Source organism: Macrosteles quadrilineatus, unplaced genomic scaffold, assembly GCF_028750875.1.
Source record: "Macrosteles quadrilineatus isolate MER2022 unplaced genomic scaffold, UCM_ALF_1.0 Scaffold_7__1_contigs__length_78375512, whole genome shotgun sequence".
Taxonomy (NCBI): domain Eukaryota; kingdom Metazoa; phylum Arthropoda; class Insecta; order Hemiptera; family Cicadellidae; genus Macrosteles; species Macrosteles quadrilineatus.
The window spans coordinates 58629622-58653921 of record NW_026542600.1 but is presented as its reverse complement, the minus strand read 5'-3'; positions in this window follow the sequence as shown (position 1 = coordinate 58653921).

The window sequence follows — 24300 nt, the reverse complement described above, 5'->3', positions numbered from 1 at the left end:
AAAATAGTATGTTTTAATTTTAACTTTTATATTTCATTGTTACAATGTAGAATTTTCAAGATCCAAAATCCGAAATGGCTACCGTGATTCCCACAGTAGAATATCGGCCAAGGACCTATGTCCTCAGCACCTCTCTGCAGCGCCGGGAGCGACGTAGTGTTAAATCCCGAGCTCGTCAACGCGCGAGCCCCAAGGAGCATTCTTGAACTTTCCTCCCAGCTTGGGCAGCATTTATCAGCCCTAACGACGAGTTTGACGGATAATTCTGTAGCCAATTAGGAGGTCACCTCGGAGATAAATAAGTGACAACGCGGTCAACCTCAAAGCCGCCTGCCTTAATCTCTGGTTCCAGTTAACATAAAAGAGGTAATTAACCACAGAGAGTTACCATCACTCTGGTGACGATCTTGTGTTAAATTGGTTTGACAACTCGATGGGAATAAAACTAGCCTCAGTGTGTGACCCTTCCGATATGCTAAAACACACTGTTGCCGTGTGATAATGTGCATGAGGCTGCTGCAAAAATAGCCTATAACTTTTCGTTCAACTGTTATTTATATTTACTTTTGAGGTTAATAGATTTTACAGTAAAAATAAATTGTTTTATAATTTTAAAGTTGATTTTCTTTAACGAATGATTAATAATTTTGTTTATAATAAGATAAAAACCAGACAGATCACTCATGTACACCTGTTTTGGGAATGGGAGTATTATTATTGGCTAGAATAAAACAGCATTTTAAACCAAAAAGGGCATATAATATTTTTTTAACTGATATGCTATTTGGAATAAAAAACATATAATCTAACATCACTTAATAATTATTAGGGGCCTTTTTAATAAAACTCAGCCCGTTTTTTACCCATTTAATGGTTGTGAAGTATTCGAGATATAAGTGAAAACTATAGCGATTCCTAGGATAAAAATAAATTTATGATTAAGGGTTTTCCTCAAATATAACAACGATTGGACTATCTCTAGTTCTGTGAATACTGTAAAACATGTTTAGAATGCTCCAAACAGGTTTTTCATATAGAAATAACGGCTATGACAAATTCCCTCGACGAGTCTGGTGTAATAGATACCGCAGCTCTAGCCTAATAAAGTTATTATCCTCAACTAAATTAGCCATCAATTTTCCCACCATTCATATTCATAAGGGAAGGATGCGCGGACACTTAGAGCTGACCACTTATCTATAATCATTAGAAGTCTAATTATATCAAATGCTACCCTGCGCTCTCATGTCAACCCCTTAAAAAATGACTCCTCCTTTCTTCGAGATTGTGTTTAGGTACGTCCAAACACTAATTATTATTTACATTCTTTTTTGTGCGCTAATAATTCATTACTTATTAGCTTTGACATTTTTATCCTGTAATCTTCTTCAAATTAGCAACTCACGAAGCTATGCATTAAATAGAATTCGGGTCGAGTAGGGATTTCGGCAATTTACGTAAAGAAACATATTATCTGTATACAACAAAGACTGGTTCAAAAACAATGTTACGAGCTAAAAAAATAAGTTAAGCTAATTAAAAACAATATAAAAACTGGATTTACGGCTAAGGGATTAAACTTTATTTTTACAAAATGCAGTTTTCTAAATAAAAAACCGGGGCGATATATAGAACAATTTTGAAAACGAGCTTAAAAATCTTCAACATAAACTTAAGTTGTTAGTATTACATTTACATTTCCTTTTCTAGGCAAATTAAAAGTTTTTTTATGCTGCCAGTTTAGTTAAGTTAGTCCTGTTGATGCGAAAATCAATATACCATTATTTTGTATCACGTCAGATTTGTTTTAATTTTTTTATAAATTTGAGTTTTCTCGCAACTTGATATTTATCAGGATGTAGACGTACTAACATGACGACTTTATTAATCGCTGAATGACCACCTTACACGATGACAATGCCAATCATTGACTAAAACCTATGGCATTACCATTCATAAGATGACCACCTTACACGATGTCATTGCCAATCATTGAATGGCCACCTAAAACTATGGCATTGTCATTAATAAGATGACCACCTAACACGATGACATTGCCAATCATTGAATGGCCACCAAAAACTATGGCATTACCATTCATAAGATGACCACCTTACACGATGTCATTGCCAATCATTGAATGGCCACCAAAAACTATGGCATTACCATTCATAAGATGACCACCTAACACGATGACATTGCCAATCATTGAATGGCCACCAAAAACTATGGCATTACCATTCATAAGATGACCACCTTACACGATGTCATTGCCAATCATTGAATGGCCACCTAAAACTATGGCATTGTCATTAATAAGATGACCACCTAACACGATGACATTGCCAATCATTGAATGGCCACCAAAAACTATGGCATTACCATTCATAAGATGACCACCTTACACGATGTCATTGCCAATCATTGAATGGCCACCAAAAACTATGGCATCACCATTCATAAGATGACCACCTAACACGATGTCATTGCCAATCATTGAATGGCCACCTAAAACAGTATGACTATACCAATCACTGAATAACCACCAAACACAGTGACCATACCGATAATTGAATGACCGCCTAACACAATAACTATACCAATAATTGAATGACCACCTAACAGGATGACGATACCTATCATTGAATGGAACAGATCATTGAATTATAAAATATAAAAAAAACTTTGCCATGACCAGTCAAGATTATACAACTGTAACTTATACCAATAATATCTTCATAATCCAACTTACACGTTGAATCCCCTTTTAGTCTTATTACACCAATCATCAATCTCAGAAAAAATAGTTTCAAAAATGATAAGTGCAGAAAGTACTTAAGATTTAAAAGTTGTTCAATGTTTTACTTTTACCGGTGACTGTACATGTTCATGATAAACGTACAGACAATATTAATGATGTTTGTGTAGCCTTCTTGGTTGCGAACACTTCAACAGATACACGCTCACAACAAATGTTCAGTCTCGCAGACACTATCAGCTGTTAACTATTCATGAACGCGCTTTCCTTGTCTCTTGGATAAGACATTAATAAAAACTACAATCGGGACTTGTACAGGTGCCACGTCTTGCGTGTATTGTTTCAATCTTACAGAATAAATAATTGTGTTTCTCAAATCGTTCCGAATACAGGTGTAGATTATGGGTGATGGTGTATCGTGTGGAGTTTGAGGGCTCTCCATTTGAATAAATATTACTTAACACGCTGTTGGTTAAAATAAGATTGTAGAGAATATACAAAACAAGTGTTAGTTAAAAGTAATCCAGGTTCAGAAACTGCGCTTCACTCTTGTGTACTATTCGTAGACTTCCAAAGAGACATCACACACATCAACGATGTTCCCAAATCTGCAACCTTTCCTCGTACTGAACTAGGACTGATCGTCAGTCGTTACTTATTTGAGTTTCCAATGATTACGATGAAACACGCACTTTAGCAAAACCCATACTCATTCAAGCTCACTACTTCCAAGAAATACTGGAAACATGACAAAATTAATTATCTAACTACCTCAAGAATGAACGGAACAGAGAGTGTCGGTTCTTGCTGTTTACGTAACTCAAATCGACTAACATCCAGAGTTATGTGGTTTAGAATAAAGAGTTGTGCGGAATGAATAAGATCTTCTATTTATGTATTTCCGTCTTTTTGTAACAGTTTCTTTACTAACTTTAGTTGAGGCGATTAAAGAAATAATATAAAAATATCATGCAGGTGAAGACGAGAGGCGCTCACTCATGTAATTGCAGGTAAATTATTGCAATACCAGAAGACCCGATCTCCTGCTATCAAATCCCGTAGAGCAAGTACTGTAGTTTTCATCGACAACTAAAACTTCTCCTTGTCCTTGAAAACAACTAATGGATAAGAATGGTCTATAATCCGCAAGTTTGTATATAATTGAAAGTGGACAATTTTTATATACCCTCCAAGCTTTACATCAGTCAAGCACGACCTATTTTGAAGTTCATTTTTAAAGTTAAACTTCACTGGTTACTGAGGTCTGCTCAAACCTTGAGCAACATGACTTGTGTTTATTACTTATTTACATATCTAAAGAGAAATTTAAAAAGATTGTATTTTGTTAGAATCTGGCCCAACTAATGGATCCAGTAGTCGCCGTTCCTTTTACATACCCTGAGGTATCGTAGCTTAAACGATTGGTAACATATACATCACAATCCTACAGTTTAGTTGTACAATCTTTTAAAACTATACTATAATTTTATTTTATTCGGTTTCCGCAACTCTTATGATACTTTCCCCCCTTACCTTACTACATGTAATAACTTATAATTTAATTATATTATCATTTAATGTATATGTAATTATGTGACTCCTTCTTTAAGGACGATATAAGTTTGTTTATAATTTCATTCCGCCCTCCGATCAGAGAACAAACGATTACAAATGGGACCGGTCACAGCAAGAGGAGACCGTCACAAACGTAACGGGCAAATCATAACTTACAATTAGAGAGCCGTACAAAACATGAGATCGGTAGCCGGAGACGCAGACGTGGCAAAACTACGCGATGAAGACAAAGATAGGAGTGGGATGAAAAATCGACGTGTGTTTAACTAATGCGATATAATTTAGCGTGGGTGGGGTAGAAGAAGTCCCATGGTTTTCAATTGACTGCCCCATAATGGCGACATTTAGTTGATGTCCGTGTCACAAGAAGACGATCCATTACTAACCGGCCAACCTACTGTCTGTTTCACCCAGTTTTTGCGTCCGTATGGGAGTCCAACGTATGAACTTTATGATAATACCTAGCAAAAAACAGAGTGCCTAAAAACCTTTTGTAATTACATATTTAGGTAACGGCAAGTTTAAGAATTGTTTACTAAAAGTGGACGTTTTGTATTTAGTGATACAGTTTCCCGAACTATTTTATTTGTAGCATAAAGTTTTACAATTATTTAGAATTCAATCAAGTATCAAAATAAAAATAATAGTATTTATATCAACAAATGATTACCATATCAATTTCTAAGTTATTTTTTCATCATTCCCAACCGATAGTATAATTGATTATCATAATATGACTTTAAAGTAGAGTAAGGTCTCCCATAGAGTCATGTCCAGTCGATCTAAGATGGACGATTCTTTTCTGTTTTATAGGCAGGGAGACATATACCCCAAGGTTGGCCCAACCTACGGCACTATTAAGAACCATTGGCACATAATTGGTACATATTTAGGTGAGATTTTAACCCTAAGTCCTCGTACATATAACTCATACATAAGTCATACATATAACTCGTACATATAGTGGAAGTTCTCTCTCCACTAGAAAATACTTTCTCATTACTCTACAGTCTTAGTAATTTACTAAAATCTATCCAGAATGTAAAACTATACTTTCAAGCTTAACTAATCGATGATGGTGAATTTTAAGGGGAATCTTATAAGATATAAAACAGATCATCCAGTAAAATAGAATAAACGTATAGGTTTTACACATTTTTAACTGTTAAAAATAAAATAATTTGAAAAGTATTCTAAGTTAAAAATTCTACAATATATTGTGGCAAACTGTTGATTTAAGTACATGTTTATTCACTTGTTTATAGTTTGTTCAACGTAGGTAAAAATTAAATTGGAATATAAACTTAGGTAAAAATTAAGTTGTAATATAAGTTTTTAATATTTTGAATAATTTAATTCTAATAAGTGCAATAAGTATTAAGTACTTTTTGGTAGCAGTACTGTTGCCAATCATGAAAATGAACTAATTCCGTATCTAATAAAACTTGAGCTGAATTTTAACAAATAAAACTGATGTTAAGAGGGTTAAATTGCATAAGTAATGGTAATGGTAATATTCAAAATTTGATTGCGCAGCATATTGTCGAGTAATTGAAGCTGAATGCATTGTGTGTGACATATCTTCGCAATGTGATCAATAATTTTTATTGGAGAAAAATTGAATCGCAAAGAATCTTTAGGTTATGCATTCCTCCCTTCAGCTCTAATATGATATGGCTCACAGGGGTAGATTTTACTCGAATTTATTCATATCTACAGATTAAGCCAGATTAGAGATAAAAATATTAAATTGAGTGATTTCTCTTACTGCTAATTTGCTCAAGTAATTTGTTGAAAAAGTTGACACATATTCTAACTCAGTACAGAAAGAAGCTATTTTCGATGACATCTAGTATCAAAGAATAATTGTTGTTCAAGCTCGGAGAATGATCACCTTAATTTCCCTTGCTCTGAAAAATCTTTCTTTTCCTTGCTCCCATTCTGTTCTGTTATTCATTTGCTAGTATTACCTTGCAATTTATTTAAATAGTTTTCATTGATAAACTGCGAACCGAGGGCGATGAAAAGTTCCATTCTTAGCTTGTACAAAACGTGATGTTTCCGACACTTGCTCCAACTATTCCCGTCCTCTGCTTCACCTCGTGACTTACTCCTACATGCTCGGCTTGATCTTACACGTGAAATTTGGTGTTCCATGAAACATGGACGCGTACCGAAAAATGCCACTTTCGGCACTTGTAATTAAATATACCATTACAAGAGGGTATACGTTGGTTACAGCGCGAAACTTTACATCTATAGGCCCGGGTTCAAATCCCGACAATACATCGGCAATGGCTAAATTTCTTTGTAATATTGGAATAACCTAATTATTTGGAGTCCTTCAGTTGTTGGTCCATGGGTACACGTCACTTAAGAGAGAACTGTTGTCCCAGTATGCGAGGTGGCATAGCAACAAGTAACGCGATACCTGATCAATATTCTGTACTAAAATGTTTTATAGTTGGTATCATTTGAGTAAACAATCATATAAAATTAAATATTTTTAATATAGTTTATATCTCACATCCTTGACATACTTTATAGTCGATTTGAAAGAGTAATACAAGTTCATGCTTTACCAGCGTTTTGTAAAATAGGTGTAACGCTTTCTAGAGGACATGGGAAGATTGACAAATAATAAAACTGTAGGTATGTAACGAGTGTATAATGAATGAGTATTGCATGATTGCAGGCTTCAGCTCAGGGCTGGAGGCCCGACTTACCCACAATTATAAGGCACTTAGAGAATACGTTCCGGCTGCGAGATCGGGGAAACTAGGAAAACTACGTCTTCTGTTCTGGAAATTCGTACACTAATTTGTTGGTTTCCATATTCTTTCTATCTATAGTTGCGGGTTAAGACAAAATGAGCCCTGCATACAGGTGACTTATTGTAATATACGTTGGATGCTTTTTATATCACTCCACCTCTACTACAAAAGCGTGTACCTTGGTTTATTGTTTGCTGAATGTGCATTGTCATTGAATGAATGCACTATGAAATGATATGGTTTGTTTGATACCTATTTACCTTCCTGCGTATATTGGCTTTGGACAAACGGCCTTATTGAATTCTTAAGGCTGCAAATGTTTTGAGATTGACTAATAATGCAAGAACATGCGTTATAAAAGAATTATTATTGCCTGTTTGGTTACAATCTTGTTACAGATGGTTTAAATTGCTTGGTTGTTAGAAAATGCGTCTCTTATATCAGCAAAATTTTCAACGAAATTAGGTTTTGATTATAACAACAGTTTAAGTGAAAGTGGTAACAGTTTAATTGAAAGTGGTTTCTTTGTTGACGTCTTAAAACATATGATGAACTGATTATCCTTTGAGTATGCCTAATTGTGTTTATTTAGGTATACCAAATTCGCCATTGTGAAGGTCAGCTGTAAACGTAACATTTTAAAATAATGGGTCTACATGATCTCACAAGCCTTCAGCAAAATATAGCCTTGGAATACCAAAGAATATAGAAAATAATATAAGTCTATAAGGCCGGAAGAAGAAAGACGTATTTCAGAGTCTTTTGTACGAGAAGCACGCCACAGAAATTACACAAAGAAGTAAGGCACGAGCACAAGGCTATCCCACACAGTTGATATATTTGTTTGAAATGCACTTTTAAGTCCCAGTTATCCGGGTAAATGATCGGCCATTACGGCCCGCCGCACAGACAGACAGACAGACAGACAACAAACTTGGCCGCCTAATGTCGTCATCAGCCCCCCACAACCTCCCCTAGGCATGAGCACCCTTCAACAGTTTTTTATAGTTTCCATCTTTCATGCAGTTTGTTATTCAAGATAACATCTTTGTCTGAAGATTGGTTGCGACCCTGGATGTCAAAAATAACCTATTTATTAAACATGTTAACAGCTGCTGTGTCAGGACAAGATAAAATGAAGGCAAACACTATATTTTAGAGTATTTTAATTTTCAATTTTGACTAAGATTACAGAATGAGTAACTACAATAATTTTTGGATAGTAGTTCAAACTATTAGCACAAAATATTATCGTTATTTAGTGGGTCTAGGCCCTTTAAAGCATTATTTGTATTACGTATATGTATCTTGCTCATATTTTGTGTCTACATTTGTGAACCAGGTATCAGGTGAGGTGAGGACTTTCAAAATAGTACGTTTACTATGAAAATATATCGAGGATACGATTGTAAGCTTTACAAGTTTGCCGAAGCATAGCCGATTTTGTGGCCGCGAGTAAGGAATTTAAACCACTCAGCCGGGCCAACGAACAGCTCCGTTTTGTTTTCCATTGTGGAACCGACCGACACTGACAAAACGATCTTCATTAAAATTACACTTCCCTCTCTTTTTTAATTTCCCTAACAATCCCGCTGGTCGAGGGAGGAGGGTGGAGGTCGCGTCAATTTCGCCATTTCGCAAAACACTCGTTTTTATTTCCCTCTGTTAACCCTTTGGAGATTTTTCACACAGCTCGCTCTTTCCGACGCGCTATCTTTCCGAATAAAAAGACCGATGGGCGAAAAGGGGAAGAAAAAGTGGCAGTGGAGACGGGCGGAGGGATCCATCACTGTTCCGCAGGCGAGCCCCCCGTGCCCCCCTTTGCCCCCCGTGCCCCGTCCCACCCATACCCAGACTTGTACAACATTCCCATTTTTCTCTAACTCGCTTCGCTCAATCATTCCTTGTCACTTCCCGCCCCCTCTCAAAACTCTTACCCACCCGATTTTTCCCCGCCGGAATTTCTTCAACGAATAAAAAATCTGTCTCGTTTCCCGAACCGTCCCGATCGATATGGAGCACAGAATCCACTGATAGTAATGAATAATCAGCCGGTTGTGATGCTGTATGAATGAAGCTTTTGACCGGACCACGTGTTGGTCCAGCCGCGGCGCGCCAGCTTCCATCATGCGCGCCATTTGCAGACTCCCAGTAGCGCCCTGCGCCATTTGCACCATTTGGCCGTTGCGAGATCACTAATGGGAGCACATTGCAGACTGTTTAGATAAACACGTGATTGCACTGCGGTAGGTTGAATCGCGGGTAAAGTGCTAAACGTCTCGGACTAACAAGAAAGACAAAACCTAAATACATTGTTATCCAACACTTTTCAACTGTACAGATAATTCAGCTCTATGTTATCTTTATAGATTCCATATTAATCAAATATAGAACTATTTATTATCTGAATTAGTTGAAATCATTTAAAGATATATTTATTATATAATTTTCAAATAACCTTGAGTCAATAATTCTAATTGTAAGAACTAAGGAGGTTAAATAATATACATAGAATACATAAAATACATATTACATTTATTATACATAAAATAATAATTAATTAATATTTGTAAACTATAAATGAAATTTATATTAATAATAATAATGGTTATTATAATAGATTGTATTTAGGAGTAAAACTTTTGGAAATTCGGATAGATAGTATTTACGTAACCTTTTGAATAAATCCACAAACACAAACAACGTTTAATTTAAACAAACTGGGGGTTTTACTTTAGAGACCCGAATACGATCAAGTACGGTGATAACAACGGGTAAGTTACTTTTTTATCCCAGGAATGGTGGAAGATTTAGAACTAATAAAATTATATTGTACTGTGGTAAGATTTGTGTGAATAATTAGAGTAAGATAAAAATTTGAAAAGGGTAACAGTTGGTTGATTGGCAGGCTAACTATAGACTGAAATGAAACAGGATTGGGAGGGGGGCTAAAAATTGTCATACTGACGAGGATTGAATTAATCCAAGAAAAGTGGTTTAACAATAAAATGAGGACCACCCTTATGGTATGATTTTTCGTATTTCCATTAATTGCAGATAGCTTCGAACAATATTAATTACATAGCGTAGTGTAAAGTATATTTGAGACTTGAGAGGCAGTGCAGAACAGGTGTCTGCAAGGCGTACAGTAAATGATGAAGGTCAACTAAACCCATTTCTCCCTGTCTGCTCCCACTCCAGTTAAACCGCCATCTTGCTTCTTATATTCTTTATTTTCATTACTTAGGGAATGAAAACGTATACACTTACTTTGAAAGCTATCTTATGTTGTGTCATAGAGGTGAATGTCCTTTTATCAACCGTTTAGAAGCCCTTTTTTAATTTTTCAAAGTTTATACCATATTGTGGGTGAGTTTATATAAGGAATAAAAATCCCCCAAATCTAAATTATTTAATATATATTTTGATAACCTTTAATGATCATAAATTATGTTTAATTTTATTTGCTAGTCCTAAAACACTGGATTACATAAAAGGTAGTGCTTAAAAAACTTAACTACATTGTAAAGATCTTAAAGCATGAACTACTACTATTACCCAATGTTCTGATACTTAGACTATTTTTGACATTCGGTTGAATAAAACGCATTTTGTGATTTTTGGATTGCCCAGACGTACAAAAACATATTAACGATCAAATTTGTGACAAAATTGCATTTATTGTCATTAAAACAAACATATCACTTACTTATTGATCATAAACCAATGATATTTTGATATTTTTATTAATATGTAAAAAGCAGAGCTCATATCATTGAAGAATAACAACATTAAGAACAGGAACAGGACAGGAATTAGCAGTTGAAAAGCAATGTATAAGGAAGTTCGATACATCGATGTAGATAACGATATAACTGAATTGGATAACTATTCGCGAAATAAATTGTTCTTTATCAGTGAAAATATCAATAAATATCGTAAACTAGACCTCAAAAATTCCGATTGGTCACTAGAAGAACATTTTCATGAAATCGAATCATAATAATACTTCTCTTGAAAATATGTGTAGCTGTAGAAAATAATTTCAATATGTTTTAGAATCTCAACAACCCGTGAGACATGTTGGTTTTGTCTCATTAAAATACCTTTACTTACCGAACATATAAAAAACAATTATTGTCCGGAAAAATAATAACATGACTTGTTTAGTTTATTACGTTTCGGTCTATTTTACAGTGACGTTTAAAAATAAGTTTTAGTTCTCATTTAATGAACTTTAATTATAGTTTCAACATAATAATATTAATTACACCATTAAAATGTAAGGAAAATGCCCCCGCCGCAGAAAATATGCAGAATGAGCGAATTTCACTTTCAGTTTGTATTTTCACTAATATAGTTTCTTTTACGTGCGAGAATCATTCCCTATTTCAATTGCATTAGGTTAAATGAGTACTAAGGTTTGCTGCTACAAGTAAGGTGTTAAGGTTTTAAAGTAATGTGTTAATTAATAACTTATTGGGAAATAATTGAATTTGCCAAATATAATCGTAAAACATCCATAAACAAGCCAACCTCAACATTTTACTTATTCACCATAATGAATAACATATAAATAACATAGAAACTTTAAGTTTACAGTCTTTTATTTAATTTTCTCCGCAAACAACAGTACAACAATGCTTCAATGTACTTAAGTATTTGTTTTCAAAACTCTATTTTATGTTTTAAGGGTTTAAACCTAGAAAACCCACTTTTTACCTCCTAAAACCCCGATCCTATATTCCGATAACGCTAGTTCGGGAACCCGTTTATGCAAACGAAGGTTTACACGTTCATAAAAATAATTTCATAAAAATTTGATCATTTTTAATCGAGTTGTCGAATATATACACAAGAGGAACGCCATATGTTTCGCAAAAATAATGTTTATAGGACGACGGAATGAGAAAAACTACGTTCACAAGTCAATACTATACTTTTAAGGGTGTTTTTGAATCTATATTTGAATATTACAAGCAAAATTTCAAAAATGGAGGTGATTGGATTGTTTTATTGGTTCTAGAGGAACATAATCAAAACTTTTTGTAAACATTTGGAAACAATATGATTTTGACAGATCCTTTTTGAAAATTACTATCCATGAAACATTAAGAGGTTCATTGACTATTATGAGAAATCATTTATATGGCAAACATCAAAATTATTCAGTCTTATAGCTGTTACAATCCTTCAATATTTTGAGTGCATATCTTTTTCTGTGTCATTGGCAACCTTATTTTCTAAGGCAGATGTGTTTATTTTTATAAATAAATTCTTTTCTCTAATACAAGTAAAATGGAGCACGAGTAGCGAATCTTACAAGCATACATGCATAGTCTACAGAGATGATAAATCTTGAATTTGAAGTTAAAGAATACAGGCCAACGAATTATTTCCAACTTCTGCAGAAGAAAAGTATATATATTTTTTTCTAAATCACTATATCTTGGTACCAATGAACCACGTTCACTTTCGACATGAAGATGTCGGCAGATACAAGCATGTCCATGTTGACGGTATGTACCGGAGAGAACCGACGGGAATGTAGGCCACATCGGACGACAGATGGAACCGAGAGTTAGATTAATACTTGGTCTCCTGGTACACGGTTCGTCGTTATTCAGATGTCGGGGTAAAAGCCCAGCGCCGTAGTGGATGACTTTATCAGTGGTGCCATTAGTGTGTCATCACATGGACCTTCGGGCAGCGACGCTCAGCACTGGGCATGCTGACGGGCATCCGCACGATCGTGGTGGGACATACTGCAGTTAGAAGGTGGCATTATGTCTCAAAATCGGGGAAAATACAACCAAATTGCATTGCAGAAACTGTCACGAAAGCTTCGTTTACTTGATCATAACACCTCTTTTTCTTTATATGTAATGAGTGATTATGATGACTTTGTAGATATTTTTCCATTAAAATCTCGCTGGTTAGAGCTTGGGCAAACTACTATGCAGTCGACTGTCTAGGAATGTCCTTTCTTTTTACATTCTTGATGATTTAAATTTGAATTCGGACCTAGCCACTTTTGAATCTTACCTGTATCTTAGCTTTTGGAACATTAGTTTAGAAATATAGAAATGCCACGTAACAACTCGTGGGGAAATTTATTGCAGAGCTTTTGAGATTCACTTTCTAAAAATCATATTGTAAGTTATACATTCTCGAAAGGAATGTCAGTGATTGTTATCCAGAATCTTAGATATTTTGTACATTCTTGGTCCATTCTTACTGTTCTCGACGTATCAAAACAAACCAAACACTGAATGGGCAAACCAAACATTGAATGGGCAAACCAAACACTGAATGGGCTAACCAAACACTGAATGGGAAATAAATAATAAGATGAAATTTAATTTAACACACTTTAACAGTTTGACTATGTCCACCAATTTCTGCCTACATAACAAAGTACCTAAGATTCCAGATAAAATCAACATTGAGTTGTTTGTTTGAAGAAATGATTTTAAGTGAATGAAGTAAGGATGTGTTCGTTTAAATAAACCATTTGCTCGAACACCAACCGATTAACCAATTGGTTCTAAATGTGTCTACGAGACAGCGTAGAGTAATGGAAATCACTAAAACATCATGTGTGGCATAAACGGACCTCACATACTCACACATGCCTTTAAAAAGACAGAGTTTACTCAAAATACACCTAGACAAGGTAGCAATCCGAATGTAAACAAATATTTCTTTACTATGCTTTCAACATAGGCAATGGCAACGAATAAGTTACCTGTACATGAATAACTGCAAACCTCTAATATTACATACTTCTGATGTGTGGAAATAGGTACTAATAATACATGTATGCATTATAATAGATGACGTAATAATACGTTAAGACGTTATTCATTATAATAGTGTATTGTTTAATGTCAAAATCGAAACATGTTTAAAATGTAATGAGTGGAGGTGTTACATTGTAATAAAATGTGTTAATCGTAATTAGAGTAATATATTACCTACCAAAGTGTTATGTTCTGCAGGCTACCGAGTGACAGTGAGAAAATATATTACGTTGTGAAACTTATTAGATTTGTTATCTCTTGTAGGCTCTAAATATTGGTCAATGAAATCACACTGTGAAAGTTTAAGTGTATCCTAAATACTCCCATGAAGCAGTAAAATGTTTAAAATTGTAAAACTATCACGTCTTAAATAATGTTGTTATCGCCCGATAAGTTGCTAAGAATTGTCTATCTAAATATTAAAAATAAACGAATCCGACAGAATCTTTGAGTAGCAGAACAGTCTGTATCGGACCACTCGGGGGCGTCTGAGGTGGTAAGTCGCGGTCATCAGCGGCGAACATTAGTGGGATGTATTTTTAATCAGCAGAAGACATCAGTGGCGGTAAAGACTGGACGAATGGCCGTCCTCCGCGCGGTATAATCAAAACTCCATTAGAGCCATTGATTGCCGTATGGCGTGCGCTAGCCGCTACCACACGGCCTGCCGTTCATCCTACCACCCTTTAATATGTAAATACCCGCGTTTTGTCAACCTACAGTACCTGACGACAGCTGTTACCTGTATTATTGATATAGTCGATTGCCCACCGGATTCGGCGAAATTTCTTTCGATGGCGTAACCTGGTATCACTGCATTTTTGATACATCGAGGCGCTCTTTATCTATTGAAATTTGTATGAGCATGATTACTTTTCTTTGTTTCGGCAGGAGTCTTGTAGGTCAAGGGTTGTTAAGAAATAAATGCCAGCGTATGGCCAAAATTGATTGTTTTGGGGGTTACAAGCATAAAATAAGTGCGTATGCATTTCTAGTTTTTGAAAGCTTTTTGTTGACTAACCAAATAACCTATATCTGCAACGATTAAGACCGTTTAAAGAAATAGTTAACATCCTGTTATATTCAGTAAAGGAATTTCCGTTAGTGTTTCTATATCTTACAAACACTTATTTTTCCTTATTTTTGAATTGCTCACAAGGATCTACATCATACTATCATTACATCAAATCATTTCTCAAAAGTTTCTCTTATATACTTTCTAATTGGCCTTCAAGGGTTTTAAACTAAGATAACCTACTATTGTCTGTTCGTACCAATCAGTTAACATTAGATTTAGGTTTTCTATTCATGAAATGATGTCAAATATCTTTTGGCATCTCAGCTTATGTTTTAAACACTCGCCGTCCTATAAAAATTATAAATATGCGTATTTTACGTATATCGTTTAGATAAATCCTTGCAACTATATAAGTAAGTGAACTATGTGTTCAAGTAAAAAAAATCACTAACCTCACGAAAATGTCATATATATTTATTTTTAGTTTAAAATCGTTCAGAAACTAAAACATCACCTTTTCAAAGGCATTGGTGCAAATGAACAGTATAATTTTTTTATGTTTATAATGTATCAAAACTCATAACAATCACAAGCTATAGTGTTATTTAATTTATTTTCCGTTATACATCATACTCGCAGTTCAGTAACAAGTTACAAATCCTAATCCTCAGTTTTTCAGCTAACTGCAATTGTCAAAGTTGTGTCAGTAAATCTACACAATTTAATTAAAACAAAATAATTAGTATTTATACATGTATTATATAACGAAAATCGTTATATTTTTACACTTCAAATAAGTCTAAATATTTCCAGGACCAGTTGAACCTCGCCATTAAAGAAGTAAACAATGACGAATACAGTTTCACTTCGAAAGCCATTATTAAGACATTTGTGAATTTCGCCACTGCGGAAACAACGGTTGGAGAAAGCGGCAGAAGACATTGAGCCATCATTCCCCACAGTGGGAAACGGTAGGTGTTGAGGCGATGATGGCTGGACGGTCATCAACAATGAGGAAGCCATCAGCCGCCGTGACTGGCAAAGAGAATCACGTGGTGGTGTAACTATAGCGAAGGGTTAACTCCACACTAGTAAAACTACTTTACCATCAGGTAGAACTCTGAGTTACACGGGCTTTCAAATGCGGCCTCTAGGTAAATCATTTCATAATACAGTATATGCCTACTGAACTATTGTTGGGATGTAAATGCATAAATGTTATTGTAAAAAGGTGTTGTCTGTTGAAACTAATAAATAAATAAATACGTAAGCCAATGTTAAACTACATTACCACGAGGTTTAAGCAATGATTCTACAGTATATACATTTGGCCAGTTTGTCAAATTCATAAGTAAAAATCTTGACTCCATATGTCTATTGGGTGTAAAGATGTATACTGTCCCTATATTGAATACTTCATTGTAAGGTTCAATGTAAACAATTTAGCTTTGTTGGGATTTTCCATTTATACAAAATACATTATTCACAATTTTAATTCATTACCTTTAGGATGCTTAAAGCTCTTCTACAGAATAAAAACTTCTGTCAAGAAGCCAATCAGCCAACTTATTTGTAAATTTAACAAAGTTAAGCTCTTGAAACAGTACATGTACCTTATGAAAGAGCTGTATTTGGAGGAATTTGTGGCTATTAGTAGGCCTATATTTTGATATCTTACTATCGGTATTTCTGCTGATTACATTTTCTAGTATTATAATGGGAAATTTGTTACGTTTTGGGAATGAAGACAGATTTTCTTTAACAGATAGCAAATTTTGAAAAATGAATACACATGGTAGAGTCATTATTCTATGTTTGATAGAGATACGTTTGCTGGTCGTTCTGCTTGGGGTATGAAACATTATTCTTAGTGCTTGGGAGTCAAAGATACTGTAGTATGCAGTAATGAGCATACTATTCGAGACTAGGATTCATTTCAAGTCTATAAGTTTGATGGCTTTAGATAATAAATTTACAAATGTAATACAACATCCATTATTAAGTCAAATAAACTGTCAGGTTTGGACTCAACTGCAAATGTTTATTGGGGTTTCAAATATAAAAAAACAACAGTAAAATACGTCATAGTTTAAATACTCTAGCTTCACGTTTAACCTTACCACTATACGATTGGTGAGTTTTTTTAATTTTTTTATTGCCAAATGAAAGACGTAATTCAAATGGAAATGCATTACCATAAGGTATAACCGTAGTTCAATATTTTGGATGAGTATTGAAATTCATAAATACAATATTATAGTAAAAATACTTTACCATCAGGCCTTACATCAAGTTTATGGTAGACTTTGAAAGTCACGTATACCTTACCCAGTTGAACTACTTGTTCATTTGATTTAATCTTAACGTACCATGTTTTCCTTAATGTAACTTTTTGTAGTCTTAAACATTTTAAATGCACTAGTTATAGTTTAACTACTTTACCATTGGGATTAATCTTAACTTCATTCTTTTGGTTAATATTAAAATCTATACATTTGATACACTATCCATAATTTAAATACATTACTACCACATTTAGCCTCATATCTTCAGGTTTTTGAAATGTATAAACACACATAATTTTAATTTACCAAAAGGGGTTTTAACGCTATATGAATAGTGGGGTTTGAAGTTTATAAATACAGTACAACATCCATTATTTAATAAAGTGTAACATCAGGTCAAGGTTTTTCAAATACAAAAAGTAAAATACTTAATTTGAATGCTCTAAGATCAGGTTTAAAGAAAAAGTTTTTGGGGTTAAAAAACTTAAATAATATAAATCAGGTCTAGCCTAAACTCTACATAATTTTTGGGTCAAAACAAATTAATAAAATGAATTACTCACAACCTATCCCAACCTAAATTATAAATGTATATTTTTGCCCTAAAGATTGAATTGTTATTATTATATTACATGAAAATGAATACAAATGAAGTTTACAATCACATCCACGGTCTCAATAACCTGATTCGATATTAAGTAGTTATTATATATATAAGATATAACTTATTAAAAATAAAACTCCCAATTAACATAAACGAACAGTAAAACGAACAGTAAGTATTAATAGTTTACATATTTATTTACTCGTCAAATATTAAATTAATGATATTAGTGTGAAAATTCATGTAGTAGACAAATTTAGGAACCAACAATAACTGAATACTTCTTTATTCGTTTTAAAGAACTTATTGGGTTCTGGAAGAAGTCGTTTCCCAATACACATCTATATATTACCCAGGTTTTGGGATTTTTTAAAGAGGGCTACATTTTTCACAAACTAATCAAAGGCCATCAAATAAAGTTGAAGCACAAGAAAACTGTTGTTTTTACTTTGCGGCATGACATTGAAAACTTGTTGGAAATTCATCCATCATACACGATTTGCTTGTTAAATTTCATGAATGAATGTTAAATTATAGATTGTGTACGAAATTTGTTATTTATTCTCGACTAAAAGGCAATTGATACTCCTACCTTCTCTTTAAATACTGTAAAAAAAAAAAACTACTCAATTAATATTAAATGTAATGCAGTTCTCGAAGGAGTTTAAGAATTGCATATAACCATTACATCACAATGAATGATAGCTGATATTGTTCAAACCCACTTGCACCTACACCAACCTTCTGCGCAAGCGTAGTCACTTAGCAAGTGCATGTGCGTTGTGCGTGTGTTAGTTCGTGTCGACAAAACACAACGTGTACATAGATCAGCCTTAATGCCTCTAGCACCGCCACTGCCCGCCCGCCAATGACTTTTTAAACAACTGCGATTAAATGTCCATCATAGTAATGTTTTTGAGGGGTAGGGGGGGGGGGGGTCGGTCTTGTAATTGGGCAAAAACATCTCGGACATTTGGTGACGCAAGGTACCTTTGTTTACTAGATGTTACTGTGTGTAATTGATTTGGAAATCGCATTTTGCTGATCCATAAAAGATGTCTATTACAAAAAAGACCAACATTATTACTATAAGTATGAAATCTTAAAGCTTGTAATATGTATATAACTAGACATTCCCGAGTTATAATGTTGTAGCCAGTTTTAAAATAAAATATACGTAATTGAATTGAGCTATTGACATAATGGCAGAATGGTTTAATTTACGGATTTGTGTCAAAACATCTACTTTTGAACCTAGACAAGCTGAGATGACAGCTCATCGTGAACTATATCTTCCTTCATTTCACATTAACTAGAAATAAATGTTAATGGAGAAAATAGACCTTAGACTAACTACCACAATCTGTAAGTGGCTTATTCAACTATGTACTTTTAAAATAACATAAAAAGAAGAAATTGGGTACAACTAACTAGTCCGACCAAATTGGATTTCTATACAGTATACAACAACAATGGCAATACGAAGAGGTCATACCTTCTAAAGGGTAACATTTAAAAAATCTGCTAGAGCTGTTACATATAGTAAAACATGTCTACTTGTGTAACAAATAGTCAAAGCTTCAATATTAAGAACACACTATCGTGCATTGTCCAGTATTTACTAGATTAACTAATAATTTGTTTTTGGAGTTAAGCCATTAGACTCCCAAATTTTCTTTAAAGTGTATATGACAAACCTAATGGTTGTATTTGCTTTTATTTAAAATGAACGGTTAATAAATAATACAGCCATGAATTCCTCGCCATGTTATATAATATCCATCAAATTATAATCGCAAACGTTGTGAAAAAATATATAAAATTATAAACGATTTCCAGTATTAGATGATATTGTTAAGGTACAAAAACACGACGAACACTTTAGTAAGCCATATTTTAGAAGTCATGTTTATTTTTGCAAATCGTCTTTTTTCCTTCCATAAATGAAAAGTTCCAATAGTGAGAGTAATACTGTTTTGAACCCTAGATAGTTATTTACCTTTATTTCATAGTTTCAATGAAAAAGTGTTTCATTTAAGAGGTGACATTGTCACTGCATTATATAACTTTGATCATTATATCGCATTATTTTATTCGTCAACTGAACCTTACAATATTTCAGACACACGGTTACCTCATTTTTGAAACTTTGTCTCACTTGACCGAAGCATTGTCTCTGGTATCATATTGCATATATAAACCATAATCATATTTCCGAACAATCTTTGTATAATATTTGACACTTGTAATGGTCGTTTAGTAGTTTCGTTCCACTGCCTAGGGGAGTTCCCTGGGAGACTTTGGCCCGAGACATAATGTATTTCGGATCCAGCGGAGTGTCGGCCGATGACGGATCTGCCAGATACATCAGTGTCTCAGGGAGGAAATTACGTTCCCGACGTAGAATGACGATGGAGTCGGTGTCTTTCGGCGCGGCTCCACCCGTTATACTCACATCCCAGCTTGTCAGATATGTTCGAAAAGACTTTGGTTCGTTGAGACGGTTTGTTAACATATTTTTGGAAATTAAATGTCTTAGATCATTATCAGCTGACGCGCTAACGTACCGGTCACTTTTTTCGGGAGTCCTTTAAGGCTTAATTCATCCTTTTATCTTCATTAGTTTTATAGTTATTTGTATTTAATGGTATTAATAAACAGGGTGTATAAGAAGCTAAGATATAATTTTGTATCCAGATTTGGCAATGCATATATGATCTCCATACTGTATGCAAAATGTGGAAGATTAGGTATTGTTTGCCGATATTTAGTACTATTACACCTCAGCTCTAAATATTATTGTTATCAATGACGTTAACTAACCAAGTTTACAAAGCTGTTAAGATAAAATATAATCCAGTATAAGTATATCCACTAGTACTGTCTGACGTGACTACCTTGGGTTTTTCCGTGATAAGTCTAATTATAGCAATTTAAACAGTAGAGGGCAAAACCTATGTTAGAAAGCCAATTTTCCTTTGTGTGAAACACCTAAATTGTTTCAGCAGGTCTAAACACGAGGAAATTCAGCGAGTTTATCATTTCCTAAACACTTTTTAGCGGTGTATTTAAAATACATGTACTAGTTGAATGTAATTATGAGGGTTGTTTAACCTGACATTCAGTAGAAAACGTAGCTAAGGAGTATATTATACATTTGATTTCTAATAGGTCCAATTCACGCAATAAGTGCAGTATAACCACATTTTACTTTCTTTAACATTTTAAAAAACATTTGGCATAGTGTCATCGTTACATTAGAGCTCATTTAGCATACATAAAATATATTGTAAATTTAATTAACCGAATACATTGTCTAAGATTCATAAATTACTGGTTACCGAGTGAGAACAAATCTCAAGCTACAAAGTTACTTATACATTCAAAGACATATTATGACTGCTAGATATTCAAACAGACTCGCACGTATATCTCCTTGCCATTTTGTCCTTAAGACCTTTGCAGATAACTAAGTGTATTTGAAATTACACGGGCTCCACTACACAAGCACTTACATAGTCCAAGGCTACCACAGTAATTACCAGCTAGCTTAGAAGGATCTTGGACAATAACGAATAGGCTGGTGCTGACGAATCCACCATCCATCAGACGGCACACATGGCGCGAGCGATTTGTCCGATGTTAATTGCTTCGGCTGTATTGGTAAGTATCTTTGTAAAAATGTCGGTAATCCGTCATAATCTATCTCTGCGGACCCGCGGGTACGGATGACGCGCTGCGTTGCCGACAAAACTTGTAAACATTCGAAAATGTTAAACATTGTAAAAACCATGTTCTTATTAGGTATAATCAGTTCGTGAATTATATTGTAAGGCCTGTCACATTTCCGATTACAATTATTACTCAATATTTTTGTATTTTTTTATTCATGAATATTAGGAAAAAGGAATGGTAGCACAAGAGGCAAACACATAATTTGGCTCATGTATAATTTACCATCATTTCGCAGAAACATAGTTTGAACAGCCTTTTAAACATTTTTTAAGATACCTCCCTATTGAAGAGATCCCATACAGACATTATTAGGTGACTAAAATTGAGGATACAATTATTTATGTGAGAGTGGTTGTAGGAGACAGTTGTATAGAACAAGTTGTATAGTTGTAGAGTGGTTGTATGGAATCTACAGCTATTACAGTCATGTGCTAAAGCTGTAAATACATGTTACCAAATAATGTTTCATTATTAACTTGCACAAGCTTAAAATACTGAGGTAATATTATACATAGTTTCTTTTTAGCACATCTTATAATAAGTTATTTTCCACTATAATTGTACAACAGAAAACGGTATTCCTGGCCACTTTCCCAGGTCACATTTAAAAAAGAACGCCGTTATTTTTCATTCTCATGCCTCATCAAGAAACCAACAATTGCTAAATAATTAATTCTTTCCCGTTTTCTCCTCCTACCTGCAGTTATTAATATCGTCCCTCGGTTATTTATCAGGCATAACGTTTAGGCATAAGCAGCGATTCTTCATGTCATCCCAGATGTGTAAAAATTACCGAGATATCTCACGGTTGGTTTCATGTGCGGCGCGTCGTACTTGGACCTGTGACAAATGCTGGACGCGGGCTGCGGTAGCCCCCGGACCATGGGTCGGCGTCCAGGCCCCCACCGGGAGGACGATCACTCTATCGCCCCCCTGCTGCGGTCCGGTCCGGCATGCCCCCGCTCACTAGTTCCGGACTGTGCCCTATTCAATGAAGGTTGAATATAGACATTGAATTAAGCCATGAATAAAATAATTCGTTCTGAATATAAGGGTAGGGCAGGGAAAATTGCACTTTTCATTTGCCAAAAGAGACGGTAGATTTATCGTACAGTAGAATCTTTGGAAGTTGTGGGCATTTTTTAATAATATTAAGAATCAAAATTAAACTCTTACCAATATAGCCTATGTATAGCAGTTAAACGAATTAGGGGTTTATTCCTGAATTGGTTCAATGGCATCATATTATAGTGTGAACTCATGCAACTATTGATTCCCAAGATTATTTTTACGTATTAAAATTTGGATGGGTAAAATTCATTTCTGCGTTTAACATAACTAAAGAAGAGCGTGTTGTTTTCTTAAAGAAGTATGTTAAAACTTAAACAAAATAATAATAAAATTTAAACATCATACTGTACAATAAAAATTAAATTAAGACGAATGCTATTGATATCATGTCTTGTTCGAGTTTTGATTAATTTACAGTATTTGAGACTGGAGTTAAAACTGAAACGCGTTAAGGGGTAAGATGACCTCGCGGTTTTACCAGAAGGATCCAAGGTGATTCCAGGATCTGTTGTCAGGTCCAGAAGGAATTTTCTCCTAATTGAACCGGTTCGTGTAATTTAATTACAGAAGACTGAAACAAATGTAAAGTTGGACAAATGGGTTGTCGCTGATGATGGAGTACCTTCAACATGGCGGCTGTCGGTCTCTGGTAACGAGGGGCATCGGTCACTGAGGAGTTGAGAAGCGTTCCATGGAGGAGGTGCTGCTGGTAGTCTAGTCTGTGGTAGCGGCGGACGAATATATTGACTGCGCTGTGTAATAATAACATACAATGTGATATTAATAATGTTAATAGTTTGTGAAAACTGATGGTACTAAGCCTTAAGTATAAAATACATACCAATAAACTTTACAGTAACTACTCCAGAGATACCAATCAAATCAAATTGTCTTTTGATTTACAACATATATAATCAATCGTCTTAAGAATACAATCAGCGTTGACAAATTAAAGCTTACTTGATAATTACACAGATTATACCATAAAAGTAATATTAGGCAAAGGTTTAAAAGTCTAAAGGGGTTAAGGTGAACGGTTTATTCGTGTTCGGTTTGACGTTAAAATTAGCAGACAGTTTAATGCTAATTAAGATAAAGTGTAACTAACTGAAGTTCTTTCATATTTATGTGTCTTAGATTCTCAAGTAAAAACATATGAAAATCAAACGATAATAAAGAGGAAAAATCATAAACAGACAAATCGCTTTCTTATGCAAACATAAATAATCGTATTACCTCCAACATACAAATGTTTAATCGTAAAAACATACGACTCATTCTTACCAATTTAAACCTTTAAGCCTTTAAACAAAGAAACATTTTACTTATATTTAGAGTGCATTACAGTAAAAGGTAAACTTCCCCGATATTGTATCTTAACATCTTAACATCAAAGTTGTATCAAAAAAGGTATTATTATAGTTATAGCAATAGATTAATTTTAAGTTTTAGAAAAGGTTGGAATAATACACCTGTAATAGTTGGAGAAAATAAAACAGTCTCCTTTGCTTAGCATTGGTTGACTGATCGGAGTTTCAAGCTACGTGAAAAGCAAAATACTCATTAAGAAGAAAATTAAATCTCTAACTTGCGAAATACTATCCACGGCATGATAGACAAGCGATTGCCTTTTAGAGAAAGTCACGAAAAAATTATTGCTTGGAGGAATTTTGAACA